At 35.9% G+C, this 25,883-nt stretch overlaps 1 protein-coding gene and 1 pseudogene across 6 annotated transcripts in view; both read left to right on the top strand.

Annotated features, from left to right (window-relative positions):
* Nucleotides 1–2,230: 2,230 nt before the first annotated feature.
* LOC125673127 (cyclic nucleotide-gated cation channel beta-1-like) overlaps nt 2,231–25,883 on the top strand; it is a 90,083-nt gene continuing 66,430 nt past the window's right edge. For 4 of the 6 annotated variants that reach the window (XM_056166865.1, XM_056166859.1, XM_056166868.1 and 1 more), the window contains exons 1-4: nt 2,232–2,577; nt 8,666–9,797; nt 11,558–14,405; nt 22,352–22,424. The gene's annotated coding sequence lies outside the window, so the exon portion shown is untranslated. Of the gene's footprint in view, nt 2,578–8,665; nt 9,798–11,557; nt 14,406–22,351; nt 22,425–25,883 lie in introns of all 6 variants that reach the window. The other 2 variants (XM_056166849.1, XM_056166870.1) reach the window with 2 other exon arrangements.
* On the top strand, nt 2,567–5,855 carry LOC125659945 (uncharacterized; annotated as a pseudogene).

A 25,883-nucleotide genomic window follows, 5' to 3' on the forward strand; every position in this document is an offset into this window, starting at 1 on the left:
CGTACAATGTATTTACTCATAATTAATCTGTTTAGCATAAAATCGATGTCCGTGTAAAGTATAACGCGCTTGGTGTAAACAGTTACAAATTATGACGTCAGATTAGCTGCAATGTTTTTTCTTCTCTCAAACCAAGCAAAAACAAAACGTTTGAAGCTCTGAGAAAGCATGTCTGGAATTTAAAAACGCTAATTGTACTTTCTAAACAATCTAATTATTTTAATTACGGGATTGTCAATGAAGTATACCGCAGTGACGGCGACATTTTTCCGGAGGCATTATGGGTAGTCCCCATCATTTTTCAGCTGATGAAGAGCAAACCACGTGACTCAATTGCGTAATCATTGGAGCGAGCTCGTCGCGTCGCTTCGCGACGCGAGCTTCGCTCGCTATAATTTTTGTAATTGTATGCAAAATTTACTACTATCATTGTGTGACTCTCTCTAAATGAAAAAAGCCAAAACCGTTTCCCTATCGAGCTGGATTACGCGGTAAGCATCAAACGATTGCACGGACGCCTCGATCGCCAGATAGATAAGGTATACACAAAGACTAGTAATCAAATGTTCATTAATTTCTAGCATCCAATCTGAAACTTAATTTCTCCTGATTGACAAGGGCTCACAGACCAGGTAAATTTGAAGGCAGTGCTTATTTTCTCAGTCTTTAAAGCCTCCAGAGCGTTTCACGGTTTGGTACGTAATTTTTTATGGAAATCCGAAAGAACCATGAAAGCACAACTGACAATGCTCCAATGACATTCGTTTTTCAGAAAATGTGACTCTCTATAAAAGAAATATTTCATCAAGCCCCTTCCCTATGTTCAGATCCAAATTCGATCATAGCAATGAAATAGTAGTATTTCTTTGGGTAATTGATTAGAAGAATCAAAACTTAGTTATAAGATTAACAAATACCATGCCATCAAGTAGCACGTGTGCATGCATCGCACTTGAAGTACACGTCTCTTGGTATTTGATTTTCCGATAGGATTTCTCAGATAAGTGCAGAGTTTTTTCAAAATGTCGCCAGGTAAATTGCACACCTTATTCATCTCTTATGATCGGTGATATGACATTTCAAAAAACGGTTTCTATGCGAGATTTGTGTATTCCATTTAAATTAAAACACTGAAGTTCAAGATTTTATCAAAAATACAAAGAAAGGTAATGGGACTTGGAATCCTGTGCACATGCATCTATGCGTTTAATTTATAAAGATATACATATAAGGCTCACGGCGGGTGTGACCGGTCGACAGGGAATGCTTATTCCTCCTAGGCGCCTGAACCAACCTCTGATATGCACAGGACTCCGTGTCAGTCCAACTTTTAATTTTGTATTTCTTTTATGAATTATGAGATTGACCACTGTTCGTTATCTTCACCTTTTCACATGTGCAAAATGAAGACCACACAGCTATTTTTGTACATGGATATATTGTACCTATTTTACTATCATTTGTTGATGCTTACGAAGTCAGTACGTCGAGATTTTCCCAGATGATTTGCATAGAGCTCTAGGAATTGAATTTTGAATTTTAAGTAGATCATACATAATTTTAAAAATAAAGAATAAGTAAATGTCGGAGGTTTAAGTACAAGTTCTTGCACTTTAAGCAATGAGAAATTGTTTAGTTGTGTAAGTCATGTCAATCGTTTGAAGAAGTTTTTTAAAAAAAGAAATAAAAAATTAGCATAAATCCAAGAATTACTAAGTTATGTGTGGAGTTTTTCAAACATGTTCTTGTGCTAGAATATTAATGTAGTGACATATTTTGCACCCCCTCCCAGCAATTTGAAGAATATACAATATGTTGAAATAGTAAAATACAATCCAGACATGGTGTAACCATAGGCGCCTGGGTCAAGGATATTGCACTATAACCTATATGTACACAATGGAGGAAATTCGAACCACGAATAAATATTTCTCTCTGATCTATGGTGTCTCTTTATACATTTTTTTCATGTTCCAGGAAGCTTAAATACACGTGTCATTATCACAAAACACTAATTTATCCACGTTTTAAAAAATGTCTTATCCCACTGATTCATAATATATAATGAATCAGTGGGATAAGACATTTTTTAAAACGTGGATAAATTAGTGTTTTGTGATAATGACACGTGTATTTAAGCTTCCTGGAACATGAAAAAAATGTATAAAGAGACACCATAGATCAGAGAGAAATATTTATTCGTGGTTCGAATTTCCTCCATTGTTTACATATAGGTTATAGTGCAATATCCTTGACCCAGGTGCCTATGGGTGTAACTGACCAGCTGTGTCTATATGTACGTAGAAATAAACAATTGCGCGTTGATTATTATGAAACACAACATACGTTTATGCGTAATTTTTGACTCTAGGGTATACTTCTCTATTACCCCCTCCCCCCTGAATAATTCACAATCCCAGAATCATCTGGTGCAAATCTACATAAAATCAACTCCCACTAGTACTTTCAGTACTTTGATTGGTCATGTTCTTTACACGCGTCCCATTAATTTAGGTCGGGATCGCTATTACAGAAAAGGCCGAAAGGGATTTCAAAACAGTTACTGAGTTAGCTTAGGTAAGACGATAAGATCAAAGATTAAATCATATACGCTGCCGCAATTTGACGTAGCAGTGCAAATAATATTAGCTTAATATGTGTGTGACCATTGAGATAGATCTGATCACATGACCTCCTAAAGTCCGAGTTACATTATCAAATTTTTCTACACAGAAAATACTTATCAGCTCCATGAGACGTCGGTTCTCTATCATCATTATCCGTTAACACAGAAGAACACGGCGAGACACAATGACGACACCAGAAGTTGTATTCTCTCCTCCAGTCAGACCATTGCTTGTTGAGCCGCGACTCACCGTTACCATAAACACTGGGTATGAAACACTATACAGTGTTTGCTGTCTCGGTGAAGAGTGAGTCTGGACACGTGGAGAGGACAAAATCATGAAGTTCCTCAACCTCCAGGGCAAATTACTGAAATCAATCCAAACTATGTCAGGGAACTGACCAGTGGACATAGGAGTGACACGGGACGGAGATAAACTACTGCCATCAGTCAACACTAAGTCAGGGAACTGGCCAGTGGACATAGGAGTGACACGGAACGGAGATAAACTACTGCCATCAGTCAACACTAAGTCAGGGAACTGGCCAGTGGACATAGGAGTGACACGGGACGGAGATAAACTACTGCCATCAGTCAACACTAAGTCAGGGGACAGACCAGGGGACATAGGAGTGAGACGGGATGGAGATCTTGTTTATACTGACCGTGAAGCTAAAACTGTAAACCTAGTAAAGAATAACCAGATACAGACCGTGATCACACTACAGGGGTGGGCTCCTCGCAATGTCTGCAGTACCACATCTGATGATCTCCTGGTTTTCATGGACAGTGATGATAACAGACAATCCAAAGTTGTGCGCTACTCTGGCTCCACAGCGACACAAACCATTCAGTTTAATGATCAGGGTCAACCTCTTTATTCACCTGCTGATTTATTTAACTATAAATACATCAGTGAAAACAGGAACCTTGATATCTGTGTGGCTGACTCTGTAGCTAAGGCAGTAGTGGTCGTCAATCAGTCGGGGAAACTCCGATTTACATACACTGGTCATCCGTCTGATGCCGAGGCATCATTTTATCCAGTCGGCATCACTACAGACAGCGAGAGTCGTATCTTGACAGCAGACCATCACAACAACCGTATCCATATCCTAGATCAGGACGGACAGTTTCTCCGTTACATTCACTGTGATTTAGAATCTCCATTCGGTTTATGTGTGGACATCAAAGACAACCTCTTTGTGACTGAGTGGTACACAGGCAAAGTGAAGAAAATCCAATATCTATAAACACAGTGTTAATTACACATCTCAAAACAGCATTCCTTACATTACTAATCACATACTTCCTTCTTTGTGTGATGTCATAACATTTTACAAAATCAATGATTTATTTAGATTTATGCATGGCGGGAACATAAATTTTGTTAGATTGTTTTCAATAGTTTTTGTAAAAATCTTGCCAAACGTGAAATTAATTTTATATTTAAGTTATGTATATTCTTATATATATAATTATATGTAAGACTCTAAAGTGCGATGGTCACTCCAAAGTGCGTTGGTCTTGCTAAAGTGCGATGGTCTGCGCCAAAGTGCGATGGTTTGTTGACGTTATTGATGCCAAAGTTCGATGGTCTGACACACCAAAGTCCGATGATGAGGGGTTCATTAACATTTTTTGATGTTGCGTTATTATGACGTTCATAAAGTCTTTCAAAATCAAACCGAAGAAATGCAGCTTCAGATCGCCCCAATGAAGGTTCTCTCTGCTGGCGCCAACGTCTTCGGGATATTGTAGGAAGGCATGAGTGATTAAGATTGACATGGACATTAGCAAGGGCAAGTTTACACTGTTGAGGATTGTGAGAACAGCATAGTACATTTGTTGTCAAAATATCTACTTCACTTGAGCATGCTTTCATTCATGATCATTTATAAACATTACTTGTGATTAGTGATGAAACGATTGTCGCAGATGATCGATTGTCGGTCGTTCAGAGACCTACGATGCTACTAATCGATTACAAAATAAAAGTCGCCGACATCGTTGACCAAACAAAATCCGGAAATCACTTCAACTTTGTTCAAATTTTATTTTCTGTATGTCAAACCCGATCAAAAATAAGCAAACAAAATGGCGGGAGATATGAAGGACGGTAACAACAATGACATTCAACAGTCAAATAAAGGAGCCTATCTCTGATATCTTTGATACATTGAGATTATAGATAAATTCCATCACTTGATATATTGGAATCCTGATTTATTTACCTGTGAACAAATGAAACAAAAAATAATTCAAATGTTGTTTCCATACATTTAATGATTCTGTTACATCTAATTTGAGGGGAAAACACTTAAATGCCAATTCCGATTATAATCGATTATTAATCGATTACTTGTGTCCGATTATTGCCGATAATCGATTATGGTTTTTGGTCCGATTGCCCATCACTACTTGTGATGTACACGTAATAAATTTCTGGGGAAGGGGGTATGTTATAATGCAAAACATTCTATGCAATTTTGCATATGAAAAGTTCACAACTAAATGATAATGAAATAAGTTATTATTGTTATAATTTTGCTTTGGCATTTTGGTGAAACAAAACAGGGTTGGTACAGTCTGAACCAAAACTCTGTCCATTCAGTTTTGCAAAGCAACAGACTTCAGTGTGTTACTACATCGCACTTTGGTGCATCAGTGTGTAATATCGTACTTTGGTGTATCGCACTTTGGCACATTCGTCTCGCACCATTGCACTTTGGTGTGTCACACCATTGCACTTTGGCGCATGAGTGTGAACCATCGCACTTTGGCGTGTCACACCATTGGGGTTTGGTGCAGACCATCGCACTTTGGTGTTTTCATCCGCACTTTGGAGTCCTATATATATATATATCTATATCTATCTATCGATATACATAATCAATGAGATGTTTCAGAATATTGAATCCAAGGGCAATAACTTCATTTTAATTTTTTTTAAGTTCATTATCTGATAGATTTCCTAATTATTTTTCACAGACATTTTGTATTTTTGTAAAGAAACGGTTTCATGAAATTGATATGAATATTATCAAATCGTTATACTCAGTTTTTGTGAAATTTTGATAATGCTGTTTAAGGAAAATTGCAATTTTCTGATGTTGTTATATGATTCTGTTTATATATGTCTCGCATCTTAAAAAGTGTGATGACCTAGATGTTTCTCAATTGAATTAAGGCGTCCCATACAAAAATAAAGTAAAATAGATACATAAAATGGCCTTTAGTGTTTTATATGGAAAATATTTAATGAAAAATATCCGAGAACGAAACAACGTTTAAACCGATACCCAGTAGGCTTCCATATATTTTCATCGAGGCATGTGTTGAACATCACGAGACTATCACGTGACATTATATATTTAGAACCAACACAAATTATTGTGATAATTGCAAAAGTGCAATAATATCGGTTACATGCAGGCCGACCCTTTTAATATTGAAAAACAGAGCCTACTTTACATTAACTGAAAAGTTTTGGGAGCAAGTTCTCTGATAAAAGGAAGGAAGTTTAAAATGCATCTAATGAAGCATATTTCTTAATTTTCGAGAGTATGCAAGAGATTATCAGATGCGGAAAGGGGTTTCTTTTTGTGTCAGAAGTTGGTCTCAACACTTTTCTGATATATCAATGTAATAAGAATATAGATATATAAACATCAAGCACCACCATACACTGTACATTGTTGCACTTTTACATTTACTGCAGCTGGTCGCAATAATTATGTAAATTAAATGCAGTGCTAATCCAGATCGGGAGAATATGTAGGGGCGATTTCAAAGTAACAATATAAATGAACATCACCTTCGTGCAAACTAGATATGATAAATGCAGAGTGATTTGATATGAAAAAGAAATAATATTTGATTATATGATAAAGCATTTGACAAGAAAATTTTTCATGTATACTGCTTATCACTTGATAACGGTAGTAAATAATGACATACTATTATGACATTTTCCCCGCGATGACGTACGTTTGAAACTTTCACGACGTACGTTTTTATTGTGACGTCATATGGTGCGAAGTGCACTAAGGTACATTTATATACAGGCTCACCGTAATAGATTTATTACTATAATAAATGGAATTAAATACAATATATATACTCCTGGATGTGTATTTCAATTTTGTAATTTATGATATAATTGATGTTGTGTATTCATCAATTTGGTTAGTGTATTTTCCAAACAGAACACCAATTATTAAAAACATCTATATTAATTTAGCATGTTATATTAATTTACCTGAAATTTTTATTATGAAAATTTAGTATTTTGGCCAATAATTCAAAAACTTATCTATAACCTCCATTTTTAGCTCACCTGAGCTAAAAGCTCAAGTGAGCTTTTTTGATCACCCATAGTCCGGCGTCCATCCGTCTGTAAACTTTTAACATTTTTGACTTCTTCTCAAAAACCACTGGGCCAATTTCAACCAAAGGTGGCACAAAGCATCCTTAAGTAAAGGGAATTCTAAATTGTTAAAATAAAGGGCCAGGCCACCTTCCAAGGGGAGATAATCAAGAAAAGGTAAAAATAGAGTAGGGTCATTAATTTAAAAAAAATCTTCTTCTCAAGAACCACCGATCCAGAAAAGCTGATATTTACATGAAAGCTTTCTGACATAGTGCAGATTCAAGTTTGTTCAAATCATGGCCCCTGGGGGTAGGATGGGGCCACAAGGGGGGAATCAAAGTTTTACATAGAAATATATAGGAAAAATCTTAAAATCTTCTTCTCAAGAACCATTGGGCCAAAGAAGTTCACATTTACATGAAAGCTTTCTGACATAGTGTAGATTCAAGTTTTGAAAAACCATGGCCTCCAGGGGTAGATTGGGGCCATAATAGGGACTACGGTTTTACATGCAAATATATATGGAAAGTCTTCTGATATGGACCAAAGTGACTCAGGTGAGCGATATGGCCCATGGGCCTCTTATTTAAAGTTTAGTTATCAATTTTAATGCAAGACTTTTTAACTTGTGTGCAAGTTTAAGAAAATGATAATGATATATGTACACCTAATATATTTTTATACCCCCCACAACAAAATTGTGGGGGGTATACTGGAATCAGGCCGTCCGTCCATCCGTCTGTAGATGCAATGGTTTCCAGACTCTAAAGTGTTGTCCTTTCCACCTACAGTCACCATATCATAGATATGGACTACCCATGGGACGAAGATGTTCCTTATCGATTTTGGGGTCAAAAGGTCAAAGATCAAGCACACTGGACATCAAAGTAGTAATATGGTTTCTGGGCTCTAAAGCGTTATCCTTTCCACCTATAGTCACCATATCATACATATGTACTACCCATGGACAAAGATGTACCTAATCAATTTTGAGGATCAAAGGTCAAGTGCACTGGGCATTGAAGTAGCAATATGGTTTTCGGGCTCTAAAGCGTTGTCCTTTCCACCTACAGTCACCATATCATACATATGGACTACCCATGGGAAGATGTTCTCTATTGACTCGGGGGTATATGTGTGCTAATTGATAAAAAGATTCATTAATACCGCAACATACTTATTTTATCATTTTTATTTGTTACTAAGATGTATTATTTGAAAAATCAACAATCAAATATAAGATTGAACCTATAATTCTAGAAGATTGGAATTACCTTAACCCATGAATAATTAGTTTTTCTGTATATTAAGTGCCAAAATGTCATGATTTACTTTCAATTTACTAACATTAAACTTTTTAGGTCACCTGCGTTTTACTCGGAGTTTATTATAGTGATTATTGTCTATCATTTGAAAGACTTCTATAAGGTTGCTGATACGTATAAAAACTAAAAACACAAAGGATGTACCAAAATTGTGAATTTCGCAACCCCAGGGTTTCGACTCTTGGATAGGTCCAAACTAGTCATATCATGTTAATGTTACATATATTATGTAAAGTCTTTCATCAGTGTTGGCACTTTGGTTTGGAGCACCAAATTAACATAAACTCAAATAATTGAAGATTATTTTATATTTGTTGTTGGTTCCTTTTTATTTACGTGCAGATGTACGGGTATTGTCCACACTAGTGGACCCCCTTCCAGATAGCTGACTGGCTGCATGCATGGCAGATCTCACCTCAAATTTCCAATTTTTCCGGTCGGCAGTAGAGAGCTTCCATTCTCTTCAATCTTTCTCCGTCAGCTCTCTCCATGATAGTATTGGCCGACCAATTCTACGTCTCCCAGGAACTTTTATGTTTAGAGTGCACTTGACTACACTGCTGGATCTGACAACATGGCCATACCAGCGGAGTCTCCTTTCCCTTAAGATGAGGTCGAGGTCATCGATGCCAAGCTGCCCCAGCAATTCAGTTGAACCTACAGTGGCCATATCTTCAGGCTTGATGTTGCAGATCTGTCTGATCATGGCCCTGTCATTGCACTGTAGGCGATGAAGATTTGGCTTGGTCAGTGTCCAGATCTCAATGGCATGGAGCTTAGTGCTCCATACACAAGTGTTATTCACTCAACCACTGGTCTAGTATGACAGGTGGCGTGATGTCAGGACCGGTAGCAGCTCCTTGAACTTCATCCAAACTTTCTTCACATACGTAGTGGTTGCAAGACCAGAGCCACCAGCTGCGGAAAGCATGTCTCCTAGGTAGCAGAAGGAACCTACAACCTCCAACTTGTCCAGACCAACTTGGACATCACTCTGTGGCCTGTCGTCAAGAGGGCAAGCTGTTCCCCTGCATCTTGAGCATCTAAAGTCAGGTCAACAAACAGGCAGATGAGCCCACTGCATTTCTTGTGCACCCAGTGCTTGCAGCCATTACAGAAAATACTATTACTGCCTACACCTGTACGACAGACAGCACATGGGAAGCTGTCTGAGTCCTGAAGTAGGTCAAGACCCATACCACAGATCATAATCTTGGTTTTGCCCACATTCGCTCTCTGTCCTTTCCTTTCAAGTCAGTAGCCTCTTGACACATTCATCCAATGAGTCAGTAATGATAACCAGGTCATCTGCATACAGGTCCTCCTAGGGAACACCGGTGCGAAATTCGTGTGAAGATCCTCGAGTATGATGATGAAAAGCAGAGGGCTGAGTACTGACCCCTGATGGACTCTGACCTTCACAGCAAACTCCTCACTGTAGCCATCATCAAAGCGAACACAACTACAAGCATTGGTATACATCCCCTGCCCTTATTCATTTGAAAATATCATCAATTCATTCACTGCATGCAACAATTCAATTAAAGATATCTTCAAATAATTATTGATATCTTCAATTCTCAATTATTGTGCGCATTAATTGAATTGTTGACAGTGCTTTTAATTATTCTGCTGCATTGTAAAGTGTTATAATTGAGTTGTTGCTCTTTTGAAATGAATTGATGATATCAATAATTGAATAATTGATACATTCTATAATTCAATTCAAGAGAGCAATAATTGAATTGTAGCACACATCTATTCAATTAATGCATGCAATAATTGAATTATTGATCTCTTCAATTGAATTAATTAAATTGATATGTGCAATAATTCTGTTAGAGAGAGCAACTATCTAATTAGAGTTATCGTCAATTCAACATAACCTCAATTAATGAATTAATGATCTCTTCAATTGAGTTGTCCCTGAGGTGAAATTGAATCATGAGTTAGCCATGAATGAAGAACTTTAAGACATGTGCGACGTTTCAGACATTTTATCTAAATTATTTCCTTCACCTCAGTATAACTGAAATAGGTTTGAAATTTTACCAAACTTTGTACATGTATATCGGCCTGGGTGGCTCAGTGGTTAGATCTGTAATGCAGGAGTACCAGGATCGATACCTGATTGTTCCAAAGATTGTTCTCTTCATTCTTTGTTATAGTAATGTCTGTCTATACAGCTTACTGTAAAACACAAGAGCTGACTTTACATTGTTACTTGCTACAACCAGGAACTATCAAAATACGTTAACTCTAAAACAGACCAGGAACTATCAGAATACGTTAACTCTAAAACAGACCAGGAACTATCAAAATACATTAACTCTAAAACAGACCAGGAACTATCAAAATACACTAACTCTAAAACAGACCAGGAACTATCAAAATACACTAACTCTAAAACAGACCAGGAACTATCAAAATACGCTAACTCTAAAACAGACCAGAAACTATCAAAATACGCTAACTCTAAAACAGATCAGGAACTATCAGAATACGCTAACTCTAAAACAGACCAGGAACTATCAAAATACGCTAACTCTAAAACAGACCAGAAACTATCAAAATACGTTAACTCTAAAACAGACCAGGAACTATCAAAATATGCTAACTCTAAAACAGACCAGGAACTATCAAAATACGCTAACTCTAAAACAGACCAGGAACTATCAAAATACGCTAACTCTAAAACAGACCAGGAACTATCAAAATACACTAACTCTAAAACAGATCAGGAACTATCAGAATTCGCTAACTCTAAAACAGACCAGGAACTATCAAAATACGCTAACTCTAAAACAGACCAGGAACTATCAAAATACGCTAACTCTAAAACAGACCAGGAACTATCAAAATACGCTAACTCTAAAACAGACCAGGAACTATCAGACTACGCTAACTTTAAAACAGATCAGGAACTATCAGAATACGCTAACTCTAAAACAGACCAGGAACTATCAGAATACGTTAACTCTAAAACAGATCAGGAACTATCAGAATACGCTAACTCTAAAACAGACCAGGAACTATCAAAATATGCTAACTCTAAAACAGATCAGGAACTATCAAAATACACTAACTCTAAAACAGACCAGGTAATCTACCCCAATATTTTTTTTTGTAGAAACGAGATTGAATGCAAGTGAAATATCATGAAAAAATATATGTTTTTGAGAAACGTCGCATATGTCCTTAAGTCTACAAAATATTGATTCACTTAATTGTCAGGATGAGCTGCTGCCTGAGGAAGGATGGATGCGATGAATACAATGGAAACTGAAGAAAGAGGAAACATAGGAATGCTGATCTAATTAATGTCAACGGACTTGTAGTTCTTTGTGTACTCAGTTATGGATTTTTTCTTGTAAAGTTTGTACAAAGGATATTGTATGCTAACTTAGTTACAGTTTTGCCAGATCTAAAATCAGGATAATGCTTATACACCACCTAGTATACAAAAGGGGTTCAAACAATGAATTCTACAGTTCTTTAAAAAAAAATCAATATAGCAATGTAGACAATCATGAATGATTATGAAGGGGGGGGGGGTGTTCCGACCCCTGGATCCCTCACCCCCTGGATCCACCACTGTGTATGCAACTGTAGCCTTGGCTATATTTAAACCTTAAGCAATTCACAATTCACATCATGAGTATAGGTTTACGAAGAAGTGACAATCTAAATGTCCAGGGGATCAAAGAACTAAAAATGTACATTTTGTTTCTCATCAATAACTTTAGAGAGATTAATTAGACTGTAGTTGGTCATATCTGTACATTTGTTGGCTATATATTGAAAAGCTTACAAATCTGAGATTGCCTTGGGTCATGGGTTCAGAGGATTGTATTCTAAAAATCAGTTATGTATTCTCCATAATAAATTTAGAAGGGTTAATGGATGGATTTGTGTATAAAAACTTGTGTTGGATTGTCTATGGAGCCACAGGTTCATAATGACAATGTTTATTCTCATAAACTGACAGTGCAGAGATAGATAAGGTTCTATAAGTACAGATAAAGTTGTAATGACGTAACATAGGATATGACCTTTGTTGCTGAAAATGAATTATATGGATTACATCAATTTTCAGTGTAAACAACTGTTACCCTGCAGTGAACCCATCTATGCTAGCCAAGGGTTTACGATCCGCTCCACTTAGAAGCGGAGCGGATCATAAAGCTTTGGCTAGTGAAGATGCCGCGAACCTGACCTGACCTTTTAAAGCATCTTGTTTTAATTTTTCCCTCCTATCAATTGATAAAGTATATTCACCAGTTTAATATAGGTGAAGTGCAACAAAGAGACCTGTACATGTACTCGGGGCTGTAGCAGTAAGGGTCAGTTTTTGTTTTAACACCTGCTGTTTAGGGCCTCATCAAAAGGACCTGTGACTCTCAACTGTAAATGCTGAGCTTTTGGCGAAGGAGCAGTCTTCATGTATTTTTGTACCTTAAGTTGACACAGGTAAGTGAATACCCATAGGTTGACACAGGTAAGTGAATACGCATAGGTTGACATAGTGAAGTGAATACCCATAGGTTTAAACAGTTAAGTGAATATCCAATAACCATTGAGTTACTCCGCCTCTTCTTTGTTCTGCTCAGGATGTACAAAACAAAATGATCCATTCCAGTGTGGTTAAGTATAATTCCATTCCAGTGTGGTTAAGTATAATTCCAATGGCAGTTACCTTATGTATGTAGTGGTCAGCTGGGTTTCAATCGCTGGTAGCCAGATAGCTCAGTTGGTAGAGCACCTGACCAGAGATTCAAGGGACTCTGGTTCAAATCCCAGTCTGCATTTTCTCCCTTCCTGTTACATTTGGTGCCTTGACTAACCCCTGGAACTGACAGGTGAAAATGCCTGCCAGGGGATAAAGATCCTGGGTTGATGTCTTCAAGTGTGAAGACATTTAAGGGGGAGGAATGTAGCAGTCAGCCGGGTTTGATTTCCAGTGGCCAGATAACTCATTTGGTAGAGCACCTGACTAGAGATTCAGGGGGCCTGGGTTTCAATCCCAGTCTGGTCTGTTGCATTTTCTCCCTTCCTGTTAAATGTATAACTCTATAATGACAGTTACCTTATGTATTCAACAGACTCTGTTTTCTACAGTAAGTCCTAACTTGTGGAAAACAGGGAAATACGACTCTGCTGGAAATGCTGCTAAATTTATTAGGTGACTGGATTCTGCTGAAGACAGCTTCATTAGAAACTGACAGGAAATGATAAATATCAAAGAGTGAAGCTCTATACAGAATTAGAAACAGGTTAGACAGCTGAACCCCACGCTGAAGAGAGTTAATTAAGGCATCTGAATGGCTGTCAGGCACTTAACAGTGTCCTTTATGTAACTTAAAATGTGTATCTTTTAACTGAGACTAATACAGGCTATAACTGTTAAGTTATAGCTTTAATTAATTCACTATTCATTGAACACCAAGAAGATTGACTGTAAAAGGTCTACAGGGGGTTTAAATAATGGGACAATTCTATCATCACGATCAACAGAATAATTTTTTAAGAAAATTCATCCGACTTCAAAATGCTTGGATGAGTATCTCAAATCAGGATTAAATATGATTTCTACGTATTTCAGAAATTTTCAATTATAAACTTGAGAATATTCTCCTTTAAGCAACTTTAGGGTGTGTAAACGTACTCTGGAAAAGATTGTATTATCGCATTGACTGTAGAAATACCTGGCACATTGTGACTCAGAAATGAGCTGTTATTGATAGTTATACTTTAATAATGTAATCAATGGTACAAGCAAAATCCTTGTATTCAACTATTTATAACAACTATGACATTTATGACAACTATATTTATGACAACTATGATGTTTATGACAACATATGTTTTCAAATGAATCCCTTAATCACAGAAGTTCATTTTTCAGCTTACTAGTTTGGCTTAATTAGGAAATCAACAAGTTTTGTTTTTCTTGGCACCTGCATCACTTAATTGAATCACCTGGTTGTGCAACATCATCCATTAATATGTAAAGCAATGATCAACTTCTTCTCTGAAAGGACAAGGCCATTTTTCATCAAATCTGACATGGAACATCGTTTGGGTAAGTAGAACTAAAATTAGAAATTTCATAGTCACTGCACCCCTAGGGACTTGAGGAATGGGACCAAAACATTAAATTGATGCAATCTTTTAAAAGATTCTTCTGTAATACTTGGGACATCTAGCAGTATTACAGACAGAGAGATAGGCTGTGTGAGAGTAAGGATGCCTTTACCAAAATTGTGGTAGTGTGGGTTTTAAAGTTCATAAGTTGACCTTGACACACAAATAAACCAGTGATCGACTGCTTTTCAGAGAAAATTATAGGAATTTCACTTTAACCTTTCTGGAAGTCCGACTGAATTTAATGCCCCTCTTTGAAAAAGAGAGGACATATTGTTTTTCACCTGTTGTTTGGTCACTCAATATCGCTTGACAAACATCAAACGTAGTGCACTGCAACATCTTGAGGATTAATTTTTGGTTCACATGGTCAAAGGTCAAGAGTCAAACTGGATATAGTAATATATTGTCTCTTCTATTTCTTGAGAATAAGAACCATTTGCTTGACAGACATCGCACTTGGTATACTGTTATGTCTTATAGATTAGATGACCCCTATTGATTTTGAGATCACATGGTAAAAGGTTAAGGGTCAATTCACTCTGGATATAGGAAGATATTGTTCGCTCAATATCTTGAGAACCCTTTCCTTGACAGACATCAAACTTGATACACTTGTTCATGGTAAGGAGTAGATGACCCCTATTGATTTTGGGATCACATGGTTAAGGAATAAGGGTCAATCCACTCTGGACATAGGATGATATTGTTCGCTCTATATCTTAAGAACCATTTCCTTGACAGACATCAAACTTGATACACTCGTACGTTGTAAGGAATCTATTAACCCTATTGATTTTTGGATTGCATGGTCAAGGGTCAAATTGGGCATAGTAATTTATTGTCTCCTCTGTATTTTGAGAACCATATATTTTATTGACACCAAATTTGGTATACTGATATAGTCCTAAGGAGTAGATGACCACTATTGATTTTGAAGTCACATGATCAACGGTCAAGGGTCCATCCACCTTGGACATAGGAAGACATTGTGCACTCTTGAATTGTTTTAGCACTACATGTACTATCAATTAGATAATACATTCATATATGTTTCTGAAATCTTTCTCCTTCAGACTGTCAGTCTACTCAATACTCGCTTCTTTAACAAGAGCGGTGTTTCTTTGTTATAGTATTTTCTGAACAACGGATGTTGATAATTTACGTTAAATACACTGAATAAATTAGAAAAAAATTTCAAAGTTTATATTTTAAATATTGTTGTCTTTTTGGCATAGCTAGCAATTGAAACTATAATTTTACCACAAAGTAAAACTTGGATATTAAAGGGGAAAAAATTAATTGTGATACTGCCCAAACTTGACAATACCTCAAAAAATTTGTCATCAAGTTTTGTAAAACTACTTGTAAATGTTTTGATATTATTAAAAACCAATATTAACCACATAATTTTCCTATGAAACCACCTTTATCTCTGCACCAATCACGTATCTTTACCTGAAAACATTACTCAAAATGGAAATCTTTCAAAAACGTAGTTCATGTATCAAAGGCCGAATAAACAATAGAAAATCTCACATAAACATAGCAGAATCCTACTTCATTTGATGTGTCTGAAATCTAGGGTATCCGTAATGATCTTCAGTAGGAGGTGTTCACTGTTCACACCATCCATCTCATGTAAATCAAGGTCAAATAAGTGGATGATTAATTAATTAGGGTATTTGAATTGTAATACCTAAGGAGTAATAACCAATAAACAATTATCATAACGAGGTCTGTGTTTGTTTAATAGCAGGTGCCCCCTCTGTTTAAATGAGTGTTACAGGTCAATTAAACATAACCACAACACAAATTTATAATCCTGTTTTTATACATGTAAGAACAAGGTATGGTTTTAGCCAAAATCTGCCCTGTCAAGAAAATTCACCAAAATACTAAATCTGGTATTTGAGAACGTGCCATTTATGAAAATGACCATTGTTATTCTTTATCTACCATAGCAGCTGTAATATATTCAACGGAAAACTCTATATTAAACTGACGATGTCACCAACTTTGACGTTAATTTTGATGTAATATACGAGAGTTCTCAAATGATTCTCGTTTTCATTACAACTGCCACGATCAACGCAAATTGCGTCACGATGGCGAATTTGTTAGCATCTTTCAACTGATATTTTAACCCCTCTTCCATCATCGCCCGGGATGAAACTAACTTTAAGAGGAATTGTAAGTTATTTAGTAAATTTTTAAACCATATAAGAATTGTTCCGGGCGACGAGGGAAGAGTTGTTCAATTTCACTGGTTTATCTATACAAAAACCATGAAAACACCACAAATAAGCTCAAAGCCCTTACTTTATTTTTGATTATGTATTATGCATGCACATAGATAAGTTGATTTCCATATGCTTTTGAGAGTTACTAGAGTTACTCTTTTAGAAATTTGACAGGAAAATATCTGCAACGCAAAATAATTTTCCTCCATAAAAGCCGGGCAGAATTTGGCCAAAACCGTACCTACTTCTTTATGAATGTTGTATTTGCAACGACATATTATTCACGTGTATTGTTATATGTATGTTGAAATGCATCGATTTTATATCCTCAAATTTGTATCTGTATGTCTACCCACCCTCTTAACTGTCTTACATTGTATTTGTATATATTTGTAAATATTTTGTATTTATGACCGATGAGCTGTATAGCTCAAGGAAATAAAAAATCGAATCTTAATATGTAGTGAATATCTAGTGCACTGTATTCGTACATTGATTAAGAAAATACAGACCTATACTTATGTACATAACATATCAGATTCATTCCCTGTGAAATGTTTGCATTAAAATGCTGTGTATATTGACTTTAAATTTTAAGAAAATGATGAATGAAATATATTTTCAGTATTTGAATAACTTTACTTCGTATTGTTGTTATGTCTCCCCTCTTCCATTGAATTGAAATTGAATTAAGTAAGGGTCAAAATAACGTATTTTGAGGGTGGAACCCCCCTGAAAACCAATGGTAGACCCCTCTTCCAGGGGGAGACATATTGTTTTTGTTATTTCTGTCTGTCTGTCTGTCACAAAATCTGGTGAATACTTCTCCTCCTGTATGGCTTATTGGATAGACTTAAAACTTTGTACAATGCTTCATTGCCATTTGTAGATGTGCATATTGGTGGAACAGGAGGATCCAATCATTTTCTTAAAAGCTATAGTGGATCTAAGAGGGGTGGAGGATGTAAAGTAGCTTGTGAATGCCTCTCCTCTTATATGACTTATCCGATGGACTTGAAATTTTGTACAATACTTCAATGCAATTTGCAGATGTGCATATTGTAGGGACAGGGGGATCCAATTGTTATCCTTAAAGTTATAGTGGATCTGAGGGGTGGAGGGTGTTAAATAGTTTGTGAACAATTCTCCTATGCAGCTTATCAGAGTTCATAATGTCTATGTTCCTGCTCCTGCTTTCTCCTCCATACTATGCAGTACATTAAGGGGAGGAGGTTCCATTTGGTGCACTTCCAATTTGGGGAGCAGGGGAGACATTTATTTTTCATAAAAATAATTGCATGTATCATTCTCATTAAATCATATTACTGATTAAAATATCAGTAACATATCAAAAGTTCTAAGCTTCAATGGTTGCAAGTATACTAAAGTAAGAAAAAATTCTGGCAGTAGCATGCTTATAAGGTGGACATAAACTTCAGAGTCAAATTTTTCTCTCAAAATAATTTTTTTTTGAAAATTGGATTCTGGAGCTAAGACAGCGCTTTATGGCCCTTGGGTTAAGGATTCTGTAGCTAAGACAGAGCTTCATGGCCTTCTGGTGCTAGGATAGAGCTTTATAGCTCTGGGGTTAAGGATTCTGCTGCTAGGACACAGCTTCATGGCCCTTGGGTTAAGGATTCTTGAGCTAAGACAGCGCTTCATGGCCCTGTGGTAGGGATTCTGTAGCTAAGACAGACTTTTATGGCCCTTGGGTTAAGAATTCTGGAGTTAAGACAGAGCTTCATGGCCCTGGGGTAAGGATTTTGGAGCTAAGACATAGTTTTTTGGCTCCTTCGGTTAAGGATTCTGGTGCCAGGACAGATATTTATGGCCCTTGGATTAAGGATTCTGGAGATAAGACAGAGCTTCATGGCCCTTAAGTTAAGGATTCTGTAGCTAAGACAGAATTTCATGGCCCTTGGGTTAAGGATTCAGGTGCTAGCACAGAGCTTCATTGCCCCTTGAATGAAAATGTATTATTTCAAACAACCAACTTATGTAATTCCTGGGCTCTATATCAAGGAATCTTCTACTAGGGTATTACAAGTTTTAGAATCTTCTTCACTTGAGACATCTCGCAAATAAACTGTGTTGAGCAAGGAGGCTTCTACCAGAACTATTAAACTCACAGCCCCTCTAATCTGGTGCTAGGCACATACAGTAAAATACATTGATTCTTCAAAGAAAAAAATATGCATGGTTATAAAGATCATAGAGCCCCCCCCCAAGAAAATTCATTACTTTTAGGATCAGGAGTTCAGGCTCTAGGGTGGGGGCCAAATGGGTATATAAAACATGTATAGTAAAAATGCATTTTATATTTTGATATCTTTCATCTTTACTTCTGTGTATTGTGAAGAAGTCCTCAATGCATGGTTATGAAAAGGATGAAGATTTCTACCAAAATTGTGAAATTCCTACCATGGGCCGGAGGAACATGGTGGGACCCCAAATTGTTGATGTAATGACCCCAGTGGGCTTCAGGGAGAGACAATAATATAGTGAAAATGCAGGATGGATTTTTCGAGATAATTGTGTAATGGTACTCTTGCAGGAAAACGCCGAATCAGGGAAGCTAAGGACAATGTTTGATCCGCTTCCATCGGAGTCGTAGTACTTGTATGCTCTACTCAGATGACCATTAGGATGACCATTAGGATGACCATTAAGGTGACCATTAGAATGACCATTAGGTGATTATTAGGATGACCATTAGAATGACCATTAAGATGACCACTAAGATGATCATTAAGATTACCATTAAGGTGATTATTAAGATGACCATTAAGATGATCATTAAGATGACCATTAAGATGACCATTAAGATGACCATTAGGATGACCACTAAGATGATCATTAAGATTACCATTAAGATGACCATTAAGGTGATTATTAAGATGACCACTAAGATGATCATTAAGATTACCATTAAGGTGATTATTAAGATGACCATTAAGATGATCATTAAGATGACCATTAAGATGATTATCAAGATGATCGTTAAAGTGACCATTAAGATGATCATTAAGGTGACCCTTAAGATGATTGTTAAGGTGACCATTAAGATGACCAGTAAGGTGATAATTAAGGTGCCCGTATTGGCTTCTTGTTATGAGATATAATAGCCTAGTGATATTTCTTACAGTTGCTTAACATTGTGTTATGCTCATAATGCTTCTGAATAAAGTGAAAGTAGACATTTAGTGTTCAGTTTGATTTTAATGATATATTTTAATGAAATCTCTCTATTCACTCTGATGTATGAATATTTTTAAATTTCAAGCATTTCCAGAAAATCGATAAAGATTCTGAAAGATATTGAAAAATAAGAGATTGTAGCAACATGCAATCAGACTGCACTGTGTGTAAAGCCCTGACTGATTGCACCTAATTATAGCGTTAACTCCACCTATTTCTTTCCTGTGCTCAGAGATGTAAAGCCGTCAGAATTAAGGAGGTACACTAACCCCATTGGTAATAAGGCATGTGGCTTTCATAGGTAATCCTTGGCATAGGCATATGCAGCATATATCCACCATATTTTAATATCAAATAGCTGTAAAAGTTTTTCTTTTTACTTTATATGTATTTTACAAGATCTCCTGTTTTAATTGTATGTCTCTCGATCTGTGATATTCTAATTAGCATGTCGACAGCTGAACTAGATCACAGCTAGTTCAAATCCAGCAGGGCTTTTGATTTTTTTTTCCCAGATTACTTTCTACTAAAACTGCATTTTTGACTAAATAAAGTAAATTTGAAAGTTTTCAATTTCAAAATATCGTTGTACTTATCCTCCACTTTTCATCCATGAAAAGATCCAATAGAAAATAAAATTCCACAAAGTAGGCTAAGTTTCACAACTTGGATTTAATTATCACGTCTACTTTGTGTAGAGTCTATTGTTAAATGGTAATACATGGATCATTCTGTTTCCTTTACAATTAAGGAGGTACTCTACATCGTCATAATGACTGAGTTGATTCCTTTTAAACATGGATGAAAATATGAATATCAGCAATATTTGTCTATATTCATTTCAAAATTCATCACCTAGCTGAGTAGTTCTGTAGGTTAGCACGTTGACTGCTGAACTGTAGATCACAGGTTCGAGTCCAGCAGGAGTTTTAAATTTTTTCAGATTATTTTCTATGAAAAATTGCATTTTTTGGATTGAATAAAGTAGATATGAAAGTTTTCAATTTCAAAATATTGTGTACATATCCTCCACTTTTCATCCTCCTTAATCTAGTGAAATTCAGTCCATTGAGTAAGAGCCCTGATTAATGTTCCTACGCTCCTTATATATACCTTATTTACGCATGCATAAAAAATAAATAAATGAAGTAAAACGAAATAAAACCAAAAATATGCATACATGATAACATAGAATATTTAAGAATATCACCACGGAGTCTCTGTTTGGAGTAACTTTTACAGCAAATTTTTCTCTTTTTGCCCCAAATTGCTATCATCAGAGTATTCTACAATCAAAGGAGACAGAGAGGTTTGGGAGGGTGGAATCTTGTCTGTACTGAAGCCGCGGGGATCATCAATAATTTCTATATTTTGGGATGTACATTTTGTAACATAATGCTTGGTTTTTGTTTTAAATGGAAATAGTTCTGGAAAGTTCAGATATTAGTCTGCATCCCTCGGGGGACGAAAATGCACAGAGTATGGTAAAAGCAACTGCAGAGTGGAAGATGAATGTGAAAATTTAGAAGCAGCTATTAATTTAGGGGTTGATTTATGATTACAGTGCCTATATGTCTGGTGACTCAGTAAGTGTATTGTAAGCACTTTCCTCACTCATTAATCATTCCTGACAGTAAATCACAAAATGGCTAATAACAATTCAATACATGGCACCGTATGTGGGGGATTGTATGTAGATGAAATCTGGATAATATACTAAATATATAAAGTATCTGCTTTCTTGATAAAAGGGATGTCAATAATGAATATGATTGTTGAATGAAGAAGAATTTATCAGAAACATTTATTAAAATAACCTGAAGAAAAAAAACCCAAACCAAATTTACAGATACAAAACTCTTTGAAATGATTTACCATAATTTGTCAAGGAGTGAAAATACAAAATAAAATGTGGACACGATAATGGCTTAATTCCTATTAATTTAACTTTTTTGATTTTGACTTGAACATTGAATTCTACTTTACTTAATTAAAGTCTCAGAAGTAAGCTAGTAGTGACAAATTAATATACTGTGACTTATGTTCAGAAAATCAATACATTGTTGGGCATATTACCATTAATGATCCCTCTATTGTCATATTGATTCCCGCTGAATCAACATCAGATGGAAGGAAAACCATCACACTTTAGCAATATCCCAGGTAACCAACAGAAGGTGAAAAATCTTGTCAATCGCCCGTATCTGATGGCCTTTATTGCTGGATAAATATAAACAATTACCCGCTTGTCAACGGATCGTCTAATGGTAATAATGGTGGGTATAGTTTTTTTTTTTTTTTTTTTAGGTAAGATTCTATGAGGGAATGATTTACAAAGTGTGAAAAGATGATTCTTTTTCTCTTCATTAAGAAAATTATTTGGTGGAAATCTTTCATTGTCATTAACAGGATAGAGCTATATTGATTTTGTTTTTAATTTCAGAGTCACCGGGATTAAATGATTATGGATGATATTATAGTCAAGTAATATTTTCTTCCTGGTTGATGTTTTAAAGGTAAGGTTTATGATGGTAATTGATACATCAATTATGTGAGAAATGATATTTTATTTTATTTTGTTTCATGAATATATTTACCAGTACTCTACTATATCATAGCAAGATTATATGCTCTATGGTTTGATGAAATTAAGAAAAGGTGAAGATACATCCAGATGAAAATTTTCTGAAACCCAAAAGTCGACTTTTAATAATAGAATTTTATCTCTCATTTGTAATTTAAATTGTGCATGATGGGAAATGAAAAAACTAGCTGTGGCTGTTTTTTTCCATAGGAAAGAATTGTGTGGTCTTTATATACCTGATTCGCGATTACTCGGTTATATGATATTTTAAAAAATTTATCTGACTAAAAATATAACAATTTACACAAATTTTTTGAAAGAATTTGATTTTTTGATGTGGTATGAAGGCTAAGAAGACGTGTGGTATGATTTGTTTGCCTGTTTCATTTTGTCTTGATGCTGCTACCATTGTGTTTGCTGGTTATAATTCAGTATTTGATCAGCAATGGCTGTCGGCATTGTGAAATATTACATGCAGAAAATATCAGGTATAGTTCCATAGATCCAAGAGGATTGTCAATAAAGCCGAGAGTATGCTGTTTTAAAGCATGTGTTCTATATAGGAACATCTTCATTGTACATGTACACTTAAATTCCTTATTTTGATTCACAGAAATCGATGATATGCAGAACAAAAGCTGCATTTTTTGTTACTTATGGGTCTTGACAATATTATACATCTATTTTGTCATTTATATTCTAAAAGTGTTGTTGTGAAAATGGGATGTAATTTCATATTCTTTACAAGTTCAAGGTCATACTTTCAGTCAAAGGTCTCAAATTTGTCACAATCGGACAAGCGAAGTTGGCAACCTTGAATTCTCAATGGCTCAAACTTTGATATCTTGAAGTTCTTGATCTCTCAAAATAATCTTCTTGCTCTGATTCCCCCCCCCCCCCCCATATAAATAAACAATTTATTAAACATGCTCTCTTGATTTCCTGATTCCTAGACACCCTTGACTTCATTGGAGTTAAAAAGTCCCTTTAAACGTTACTCTCATCACTTTAAAGTGCTAATTATTTACGCATTGATCACAGTGACTGAATCAGAATTGCATGGACCATACCCACTAGATTGCCATTGTTAGAAAAACTACCAATGACAGGTATAGGAGTATAATTAGCAATGAATCTTTGCCAGGTATCTCTCTCTCTCTCTCTCTCTCTCTCTCTCTCTCTCTCTCTCTCTCTCTCTCTCTGGGGGATTAATTGGTTTGTTGAATGAATGGTTGCAATTGTCAATTAACCTACATTCAGTTCATAATTAACACAATGATTATGAGATGTGGCACTGATTTTTAATGGGCATGTATTTATTGCTATAACACATAAAGAATGAATTAACACAAATAAAAATACTTAGTTTTTATATACCAAAGATGAGACATATGATGGTATGGCATTGTCCATCTGTCTGTCCGTCTGTCCGGGCCTTCTAGGCAAAATGCAGAATCAACCATAATTAAGCTCCAGGATCTTACAACTTGGTACATTTGATCATCATGATGAGAGTAAGATGCCTGTTGTTTTTCAAGGTCAAAGGTCTAGGTCGTAGTATCAGTTAATAGGAAAACTTTGTTGGAAGACTAAACCATTTGGGTTAGGATTGTCAAACTTGGTACACATACACCTTATGCCAAACGGAGAATGCCCATTTTTTTTTCTCGATGTCAAGGTCGTAGTATCACTTTGTAGAAAACCCTTGTTTTCATTACAGATACAGATATTGCCCTGAAATTTAGTCACAAGCTTCTTTTCATAAGAATATAAATTCAGTTTGCATTCCAGTTGGATTGGTGCACCATGACCTACTTTAGGGCTAAAAGTAGGTCAAATAGTTTTTCTGGACTTTTTCTCATGGATACAGATATTGCACTGACATTTTGTCACAACCTCCTTCTCAGAGAAATATAGAATCAGTTCACATGTCAGATAGATTGGTGCACCATGCCCAACTTTAAGGCTATTCTATTTGGAATGTGTATGATATTAATTCAGAGTGCATAATGTGCTTACAGGTCAAATGGGCATATGTTCACATTCTGATCACAGTTTGTCTGGCATCAGTCTGTCTATCCATCTGTCCATAAACTTTTAACATTTTTTGACTTCTTCTCCAGCACCACAGGACAAATTTCAGCCAAACTTGCCACAAAGCATGCTTGGGTAAAGAGGATTCAAGTTAATGTTCAAATGAAAAGAATTAGTTAAAAAAAATTGTAGCATTTTTGGAAATCTTCTTCTCAAGAATCACTTGGCCAATTTCAAATAAACCTGGTACAAATCATTCTTGGGTAAAGGGGATTCAAATTTATTCAAATGAAAAGCCATGCTCTCTCCAAATGGTAGATAATCAAGAAAATACAACAATATGGTGGGGTCATTTAAAAATCTTTTTCTCAAGAATCACTGGGCCAGAAAATTTCAAACTTACATGAAACTTCCTGAGATAGCTAGTGTAGATTCAAGTTGGTTCAAATCATGGCCCCTAGGAGTTATTAAGGATGGGGCCACAATAGGGGGGGGGGGGTCAAAGTTGTACATGGGGATATTTATCCTTGGATAAGTCTTTCAAAATCTTCTTCTGAAGAACAACTGGGCCACGATTACTCATATTAATATGCAAGCATTCCCAGTTTAGATTCAGGTTTGTTGAAATTGTGGCCCCCAGGGATAGGATGAGGCCACAATAGGGGATATGGGAATATACAGGGAAACATCTTTAAAAATCTTCTTCTCATTGACAGCAGAGCCTTGGTTACGATAGTCGTATTAGTAAGCAAGCATCTCCAGATATTGTAGATTAAATTGTGTTCAAATAATGATCTGGTGATGAAATATTGTTTTCTTCAAGAGTCACCTACAGCTTAAAGTGGTGAAATTGTTTTCCTCAAGAGTCACCTACAGCTTAAAGTGATGAAATTGTTTTCAAGGGTCACCTCAAGGTGATAAAATTGTTTTCAAGGGTCACCTCAAGGTGATAAAATTGTTTGCAAAATGTTCATGATTGTTATTTTTGTTGGTGAATGTGATGAAATTTACTTTCTGGTATAGATGTGGGTTGCAATTGATCATGTAAAAATAAACAAATATTGACAAATTTGGGAAAAGGGTGTTACCATCATTTTTCAGTCCAATAAGATTGTTCTTCATAGCTGGATTTTTATTCATTACCATGCCATATGATGCCAGGAATATTGATATGCCTGAATGAAATAATTTTTTTTTTATATGCAATTGCTTAAAGAGGTTAAAAATTTATCCCTCAAGACAAACAGAATAAGCTTTGATGGCCAATTCTTGTGAATTTTCTCATGAATATTGATGCTATTCTTGAGGCAGCCTGGATTAGTTATGATTAGTACTCTGTGGGTAGCATACTATCATC

This window comes from Ostrea edulis, chromosome 1, assembly GCF_947568905.1.
Source record: "Ostrea edulis chromosome 1, xbOstEdul1.1, whole genome shotgun sequence".
Taxonomy (NCBI): Eukaryota; Metazoa; Mollusca; class Bivalvia; order Ostreida; family Ostreidae; genus Ostrea; species Ostrea edulis.